Raw genomic sequence first — 9,485 nt, forward strand, 5'->3', positions numbered from 1 at the left:
GAGTAATAATATGAGGAGTGTGGAGGGGGAGGTGATAGAAAGAGGAAGAAGCCTCTGAAGAGAGCAAGTCAGTAATTTTTCTGTTGACTACTCTGCTCTTGGTAAGAGTCTTTTACTTAGCAATCTTTGCTTTGCCATAATCATGCTGCTCGTTTGTTACATTTGTACCCTGTTCTTCATTTCTCTTCTGAGTGTACCCTCAGTACCAAAGGCAGGAAGATCCCCTGAGCCCTGGAGTTTGGAGCCAAAGTAAATAACACAACACCCCCACCCACCACCACCTAAAAACAGGAGTTGAATGCAGGCTTTGGAGGCCACAGTCAAGAGAAGGCAAACGTTCAGGGCCTCTGGAAATTATTTTCACATGGGCTCAGAAAAAGGATGGGTGGGTCAAATAAAATGTTTCAATCAGTAACCTCTGGCCTAGGGATATTTTATATGTTCATTTAATAGAAAACAAAAAAATAACCGATTTTATATCAATGAATTAGAATAATTAAATGTGTTGAGCTCATTTCAATTTAATAATATGGGTACTTGGATATCTTAGCTTCTAAATTCATTGGTAGTTAATGCAACCATGTGTCTGGGTTTCCCAGGAAGGTTTGCCTTCTGAGTGAGAAATTAACAGACACTGATTCCCCACCTGTTCTTCACTATGTCAGAGTGACTCAAGCAATAGGCTGGGTCAGTGATTGACCTGACCTGCCTCAACCCAATTCTGTCTTTCTGTTTTCTCTTTCCATTCCTTAACAAAAAGCCTAAAGATAGAAGACCAGAAAAATGTTCTCTTATAAAAAAAATGAAGAGAAGCAAAAAGCAAACAAACATCCATTCATGAAATTATATTTCCCAGGGGTATTCAAGGTGTAACTATGTGACCTATGTAATGCATATCTGCATATCTAACTTATTTTGGGTATAGATTTTCTCATAGTAAAGAAGAAGATAAGATGGCATTATTAGTGTCAATGTGATCCTTCCATATCTTAGTTGGGACATTGCTTCTAGTCTTAGACAGAAATAGAATGCTCAACAAGGAATGTCAGTTACTTCCTACAGTAGACAGAGAACTAGTATGTAAAGGAAATTAACAAAATTATACAAGGCTATGTTCCTGTGCCAAAGGCTCAGCCTTTGGATAAGAATCCACTGATCCAGGGTTGGCACATAAAAACACTGCTTCCTGCTGCCATCCCTGGTGTCTCATGTCTCTGTCCAAATATACTACAACAATTTCAGTTGGGCTGCTACCCCTCACTGTTCTGAAACACACCATTGGTGTGAACTCCAAATCACAGCAACCCAAACCTTAACCTAATTATAACAAGCTTCCAGGGGCCAGTCCTTGACACTATGGTGTGTTAATGATTTCTTCAATAGGAACACAGACTGCATTCAGATCCTTCCTGAGTGCACAGTGCTTGTGTGTCTCTGCACAAAGGTTTTGCATGAGCCTTGCACACATTTCTTGCCCAACAGACTTGGACTCCCTTTTAGGGTCAGCTCCAGGTGCCCAAGCCTCACAGCTTCCAAGACTCTTCATCATACATTTTTGGACAGTGAGGGTTGACTGATGCACCCCTCACAGGACAGTCCTCAGTTCTGGGCAGAGGCATCCCCTTGCCAGGGCTTGCAGGAGGGAACAGGGCTAGTGAAGCATGGCAATGGGAGGGGGTTTGACCAGATCAAGCTTCCACCTTCCTGAGGACCATTTCAGGCCCCACATCTCCAGCCCCATGTGAACTGGCCACAGTGTGGATTCTTTGCAGTGTACACAACCTGCTCTTCATGCTCTGTATGTCTGGCACCTCTTCCCAGGTCTGGCTGGTGCCCACATGTGGAAAGGATGGGCACCATGGGAGGATCCAGGCAGGAAACTTGGGTGGGGTGTAGGGAGCAGGCCTGGCAGGAGCCTTGGAAGGGAACCTGTGGTGCAAAGAGTAGAACCTTTCTGAGTACAGATGTTGGACTGCAGCTTGGAGAACTGCACCAAGAAATGTAGGGGCACTGGACAGTGTCTGCTGCAGTCAGGGAGCTCAGCAACCCACTGGCGTCTGATCTCCCTTCACCCAACACACCCTCAGTGCATAGTCCAGGAAACATTTTCTTTCCAAATTTAAGGGTCTCATCCAACCTGCACCCAGCCCTGCCTCCCACATAGCTGCTGGTATTGTGCAGGAGGAACCTGGGATCCTGAGAGGTCTCTGTCTGCCCTCTGAAAGCTCTGGAGCCCTTTCAGTTGAGGGACAGTTGAGCCATGCTGTGAATCAAAGGGCACTTGGGTTCCAGCAGGGGAGAACCTGAGCAAGCCAAATCCATAGCCAAGGAGCACAGGCAGCCTGAAGTCACTGCCTCTGGAATGGCAGGTCCACAACCTCATATTCAGGAGATTGTTCTGTGGAATTGAGTTTGGTGTCAGTGAGTAAGATGTCCAACACCAGCAAGCTTCCCCAGTCCCCAGGTGGGGGGCTCCTTCTTTATTAAGGGTGCTGTGCAGTAAGAGGATTGGTCCAGAAAACATGTCTATCATTCTGGGGGGGGGGTGGTGTTGGCAGAAGCTGTGTCTCTGCTATGAAAAGTGTGTATGCATGTGAAGTCAGGTGGACCTCATCTGGAAGCCAAGGACATCTGATGAACCAGTGGTCACAGCAGATGTGAGAGGAAAATTCTCAGCAACTTGAGGAGAATGGATGAGGAGAAACATGATGACTGGGGTGGGCCTGTGGATGAGTGCAGGGGAGAGGGGAGGCTCAGACCCAGGTAAATGGTTGCAAATAGCACTGATATCAGTGCTTTACACACAGACCCTGTGGCTAAGGATGCAACCAATGGGGTGTTAAGAAGGAAAATCTATGTGGTTGTGATGTAGGTCTCCTCTCTCAGGTAAGCTCTTGCTGTCCTAATGTGCAGGTGAACAGGGCTCTGTGCTCTATGCTCTGGGCTCTGGGCTTTGTGTAATGAGCTCTGGTATCTGGTCACTGTGCTCTGTACTCTGTGCTCTGTCTCTCTTCTGGCTCTGTCTCTGATCTCAGGGCTGTGGGCTCTGTGTTCTGTTGTACTCCGTGTCTGAGCTCTGGACTCTGTGCTCTGTGCTCTGTTCTCTGTGCAATGTGCTCTGTGCAGTGTGCTCTGTGGTCTGTTCTCTATGCTCTGTGCCCAGTTCTCTGGGATTTTTGCTCTGGGCTCTGGCAATGGGCTCTGTCCCCATATTCTGGGTCTGTGCTCTTTGCTCTGTCTCTGTACTCTGGGTCCTGTCTCAGTGCTCTATGCTCTGCCTTCTTCGCTCTGTTCTCTGTGCTCTGTGCGCTGGTTCTGTGCTATGTTCTCTGTTCTATGGGCTCTGCTCTCTGCATTCTGGGCTCTGGGTCTGGGCCCTGTGCTCTGTGCACTATGCTCTGTGCACTGGCTCTGTGCTCTGTGCTCTGTGGTCTGAACTGTGTGCACCAGGATCTGTACTCTGGGTCTTGGCTCCCCATGATCTGTGATCTGCGCTCTGGGCTCTGGGATCTATGCTTGGGGCTTTGGCTATAGGCATTGTCTCTGACTGTGGGTCTGGGCTCTGTGCTTTGTGCACTGTGTTTGGCTCTGTGCTCTGCACTTTGCACTCTTGGTTCTGTGCTCTGTGCTCTGCCATCTTCTCTCTCTACTTTGGGCTCTGGGCTCTGAGCTCTGCACTCTGAGCTCTGGGCTCTGTGTCTGTGCCCTGTGATCTGTGTACTGTGCTCTATGCACTGGCTCTGTGCTCTGTACCTGTGGTCTGTTCTGTGTGCTCTGGGATCTGTGCTCTGGGCTCTGACTCTGATGTCTGTCTCTGTACTCTGGGTCTTGGCTCTGTGCTTTCTGATCCATGCTCTTTGCTCTGTGGTCTGCACTCTGCACTCTGTGCTCTGTGCTCGGGGCTCTGGCTACAGGCATTGTCTCTGACTGTGGGTCTGGGCTCTGTGCTTTGTTCAGTGTGTTTGGCTCTGTGCTCTGCACTTTGCACTCTAGGCTCTGGCTCTGAGCTCTGTCTCTGTGCTCTGTGCTCTGTGCTTTTGGTTCTGGTAACTATGCTCTGGGCTCTGGGCTCTGTCTCTCTACTCTGGATCTGGGCTCTGGGCTCAGACTCTGACTTCAGGCTCTTTGCTCTATACTCTGTTCTCTGCACTGTGCTCTCTGGGCTCTGGCACTGGGCTATGTGTCGATTGCCTGGGTCTTGACTGTGAACTCTGTCTTTGTACGCTGGGTACTGGTTCTGTGCTCTGTGCTTTGTGCTCTGCACTGTGCACTCTGGGCTCTGGATCTTGGCTCCTGCTGTGTTTTTTGTGTTCTGCACTCTATGCTCTCTGCTCTAGCTCTGGGCTCTGCACTGTGCTCTCTGGGCTCTGGTTCTTTGTTCTGGCTCTGTGCTCTGGTCTCTGTGCTCTTTGCTTTACATACTGGTCTCTAGTCACTGTGCACTGTGCTCTGTGCTCTGGCACTGTGCTCTGTGCTCTGTGCTCTGGCTCTGTGTTCTGGGCCCTGTGCTCTGCAATTTGTGCTATGGGCTCTAGCTCAGGGCTCCTGCTCTGCATTCTGTGCTCTGCACTCTGGGCTCTGGGTTCTTTGGTCTGGGCTCTGTGATCTATGCTCTGTGCTTTGCACCCTGGGTTCTGGTTCTCTGCTCTGTGCTCTGTACTCTAAGCTCTGTGCTCTGTGCTCTTTGCTCTATGCATTGAATTCTGCCTCTGGCTCTGGGCTCCTGCTCTGCTCTCTGTGCTCTGTGCTCTTTGCATTGAGCCCTGGGTTCTGGACTCTGTTCTCTGTGTCCAGACTATGTAATCTGGCTCTATGATCTCCACTGTGCTCTCTGGGCACTGGATCAGTGCTCTGACTCTCTGGTCTGTGCTCTATGCTCTGTGCTATGCTCTTTGGGCTGTGGATCAGTGCTCTGGCTCTGTGTTTTGTGCTCTGCACTCTGTGCTCTGTGCTCTGCACTCTGTGCTTTGTCTTGGTGCTATGTGCTCTGCACTCTGTGCTCTGTGCTCTGTGCTCTGGTCTCTGTGCTCTGTGCTTGGTCTTGGTGCTATGTGCTCTGCACTCTGTGCTCTGGTCTCTGAACTTTGGTCTCTGTGCTCTCTGCTCTGTGTCTGTTCTATGGTTATATGCTCTGTGCTCTGTGTTCTGTGTCCTGTGCTCTGGGAACTGTGCACTGGTCTCTCTCTGGGATCTGTCTTTTTACTGTGCATCTGGGTTCTATGCTTTGTGGTCTGTGCTCTGCATCTGTGTTCTGTGTTCTGTGCTCTGCAATTTGCACTATGGGTTCTTGGTCTGGGTTCTATGCTTTGTGCTCTGTGCTCTACTTTTTGTTCTCAGTTCTGTGCTCTGTGCTCTGGCTATGGGCCCTGGGTTTTGTCTCTGTATTCTGGCTCTAAGTTCTGTATTCTGTGCTCTGTGCTCTATGCTCTGTGCTCTATGCTCTGTGCTCTGGCTCTGTGAACTGCACCCTTTGCTCTGGCCTCTGTGTTAAGGGCTCTGGCTCTGTGTTCTGTGCTCTGTGCCCTCTGTTCTGTGTGTAGAGTTCTGTGGTCTGAGCTCTTGCTCTAGGCTCTGTCTCAATCCTCTGGGTCTGGGCTCTGTGCTCTGCACAATTTTTCAAGATCAAAAATACAACATGGGGAAGTACTTGTATTACAACAGGCAGCAGAAATAAATATTTTGAATTATATAAATTTATTTTACAGTTCTGTTCAGGTCAATACCAATCCAGATCAGCTACAGAAAATGCATTTCCCCAATATTCTACCAAAAGAATGAAAATTGGCTGGAACAAAGAATAAACTTCAAATATGGTTATCATAGTGAAGGACTTTAAGAGTAGAGTATATTCACCTAAAAATTAAAATTTTCACTCAAGTATACTGAAACAGATACATGAATAACATGAAGTATGCAAACACACTGACATCAGATCAATGTTATTAAATAGCTACAAGCTAAATGCAATGTTGAAATTTCCTGAGTCAAGAAAATAACAATATTCCAAAATTCACTGGACTACCATTTTTTCGTGATGTACACATCTCCCCATTCATTTATACAACTGATAGAGGCCACCACTCCAAACTTAGGAACCAAAGCTGAAGAGGAACCTACAGAGTGTGTAACTGTGTTTACAGAAATGAAGGGAATTACGAGTGAATAAAATATAAACACTTCAGGGTTGGGAATGTAGCTCAATGGTAAAAAGCTTGTTTTTTAGCATGTACTAGGCCTCAGATGCACACACCAAAAAAAAAAAAAAAAAAAAAAAAACAAATCTCCAGAAACAAAAACATTTTAAAATATACTTACTTAAAAGGTATGGCTGTAGTTTTGCCTTTTTGAAGGACAAAGGCAATTTTCTACAAATATCATACACTGTAAAAATAAACAGAATCATTACATATAATACAACTGATACAATTTATTATTTTAAAATATTTTTAGTGCTCTAAAAAATAAGTACTCAGAATTCCTAATGACAATCCTGAAAGCAGAGTTGTTAAAGCAAAAATATGTATGATTCCCAAAGGAGTAATCCAAGGTTTTGAATATAATAGTTGCAGCAAGTCTGAAATCAAAAGGCAAAAAATGAAATAAAAATGGTTTCTTTAAAAAAATGATAAAGATAGAAAACTTTTAATCCATAACTTTATGTTCACAGACAGCTGAAAGTGTGCTGACATACTACTCATCATAAAATAAAAAAAGATGATTTAAAAACTGAGTAAGATACACAGCATTGTGTATATTTTCTATTTTCTAGTCCATAATTTCACCCAACAATGGATATTATTGCTACTCTTAAGAAAAGTTCTCACTCACTCATTTCATGACTGTAAGAAGGTTTGCTCATAAAATCTAAGTTTCTAAAAGGTTGTCATTACTGAATCATCTCATAAATAAAATACTTGGTACTCTTTCTTTTTACAGTTTTCAATGGTCACTTTTTTCTTTTTTTTCCCACCCCCCATACTCAGGATTAAAGGCAGTGTCTTGCATATTCTAAGTAAAAAGTACTCTACTGCTGTGCTACATCCCCCATCCCTTTCTCTTTTGAGACAGCACCAAAGGAGGTTATCCTCAAGAGCATGCTCAAAAGTCAAAGGCAAAACATCACCACAGACAAGTTCACAGACCTTTTGCATATGGTTTTCCCAGCACCACTTGTTGAAGAGGCTATCTTTTCTCCATTTCATATTTTTTTCCCCTTTCTTTAGTATGAGAAATTTGTATTTTTTATGGGTTTGGGTGAATAAGACTTGCCATTTCCAACTGATTTCATAGAGCTCATAGCCAGTTTGTTAGTAGTTGGTGAGTATTTTGAGGAATCATCAGTTGAAAGTTATAAGTGAATATTGAACTGTAAGCAGAGGTGCATGCCTGTAATCCCAGCTACTTGTGAGGCTAAGACAGTAGTGTCACAGATTTCGAACCAGACTTGGTAAATTAGTGATACCCCCTGCTTCGCTCTTTCTGCTAAGGATTGCTTATTCTGGGTTTCTTACTCTTCCAGATGAATTTCATAATTGCTTGTTCAAATAGGGGCCTCTATGGATGGAATATATGAGTATTCTGCAGACCAGGGAGGCCAGTCTCCAGGTTTATTCTCTCTTACAGGAAATCTTGGAAGAGCTAGGATAAAATCCCAAATAGCATCTTATGTAATTTTCCAATACCTTCCTCTGGTCTGGGCACTGTATCCAGGTCTAGATTCAGAGATAAACAGACAGATGCAGGCTCCAACTTCACAGAACACACAGTCCAGGGGCAATTTTCCTCAAAAACAGTAGAGCCCTTGTGAGCAACAATGACTAAGCCTAATGTGGATTTTACAGAGCATCAAGGGATCAGAGATGAGAAATTCTTAACCAACTAATGGAATGAGTCAAGGGGAACTCAGGGAAGATCTCCCAAGAGATATTTATACACACACACACACACACAAAAACACACACATATCTGACTAATGGAATCACCATGTAGCCCTATGGACAAATATGCAGAGAGTGAAGTTCCAGAGTATTAGGATCGGCTACCACAGAAGTTCATGTCACTAGAACCAGCTGTCCCAAACCCAAAATTAATTTTGGGAGCAAACATATAAAGCATAAATTTATATTTTTCCAAAATATTGAGATTAATATGGTGTACTACAGGACACTGGAAAGGAATCAACATCTGAGCCTTCCATTTAAAGACATACTTTCCAAAAAGTATTAATGCAACCTGGGTGTCCTGTGTCAACCCACTGTGCTAACGTTTTCAATTAAGCCTTAGTGTGTGTATGTGGCATGCAGGGTTTCCCCTCATCCTTTTTCATTTCTTTTCTTTACTTGTGATTTACTTTCAAGTCCTGACACCTTCAAGAAGTCCTAGGGTGCTATATGTTAATAAAAGCATTTCCAAATGGACAGTAGGTGGGTAGGCAGTGAATTAATTGGAAATGGCACAACACTATGCTTTAAGAAAACCCCTGCCATTTCTACTTTTGTGATTTCCCTGCTGAACAGAATTCTTAATGTTCTAATTTTTTAAGAGAAGCTAATATTACTGAGCCACAAGATTCCAGAGTGTTTGCATATGGATGCAATTAATAAAGGTCCATGCCTGTTTCAAATCATTTAACCTGGACTTTCACATGGACAAAGGACAGCCACCTTAAACATACTTTTACACAAATTCAACCCACATTGATTTAAGCAAAAGAGGAAATTTAAGGTCTCCTGTGACAAAGAAGACAAAAGATTTCTTGTTTCAGGCATGCATGGATCAGAACTCACACAGTGCCAGCAGGAATCTGCTTTCAGTTCTGCTTCCTCCTCTGTTGTTTTGTTATAAAGCATGGGCAAGCCAGCAGCTCTAGCCTTTCATTGATCCAGGTTGGCAATGCCAGGCAAAGAGGATACTTCCTTCCTGGTAGTTCTAGCTAAATTCCTAGAGCTTGTGCTCACTAGGCTATCCTGGGTCATGACTCTTCCCTGACCTATCTGTGTCCAAGGGAGTGGTGTAATCTGATTTGTCAGACCTAGGTCACATGTGCGCACTTTAGTTATCTCCATTAGAAGTACATAAATGGAAGGACACACATATATACTTCACAAGAGATCTGCTACAATTATTAATTTTTTTGTGGTACTGGGGATTGAACCCAGGGCCTTTTGCATGCTAGGCAAGCACTCTACCAACTGAGTTATATCCCCAGCACCTCTACAATTCTTAAATAGAATAGTAGCTAACTTGTGTTTTATAACTATGTCCCAGGTGTTGTGATAAGTGCATTTTCTCTCTGAGTCTGACAATCATCCTATGAAATTGATAAGATGATTATCCCCATTTTAAACATGAAGAAACCAAGACCTTTGCCATTCCCCCAGGAGATCAGCTTCTTTCAGGTTGTCATTGTCCTCTTCTATATCCAGACCATATCTGTTTGCAGCAAAGATACAGAGGACAGTCACTACTCAGGAAGAACTCAATCT

General features: G+C 44.3%; 1 non-coding gene across 1 annotated transcript; it reads right to left on the bottom strand.

The window, feature by feature from the left end:
* Positions 1-9,133: 9,133 nt before the first annotated feature.
* Positions 9,134-9,207, bottom strand: Trnaa-agc (transfer RNA alanine (anticodon AGC)). Its single transcript has one exon. It is a non-coding gene; the product is annotated as a tRNA-Ala (tRNA).
* Positions 9,208-9,485: the final 278 nt, after the last annotated feature.

The sequence above is a fragment of the Sciurus carolinensis genome, chromosome 16 (assembly GCF_902686445.1).
Source record: "Sciurus carolinensis chromosome 16, mSciCar1.2, whole genome shotgun sequence".
Classification (NCBI taxonomy): domain Eukaryota; kingdom Metazoa; phylum Chordata; class Mammalia; order Rodentia; family Sciuridae; genus Sciurus; species Sciurus carolinensis.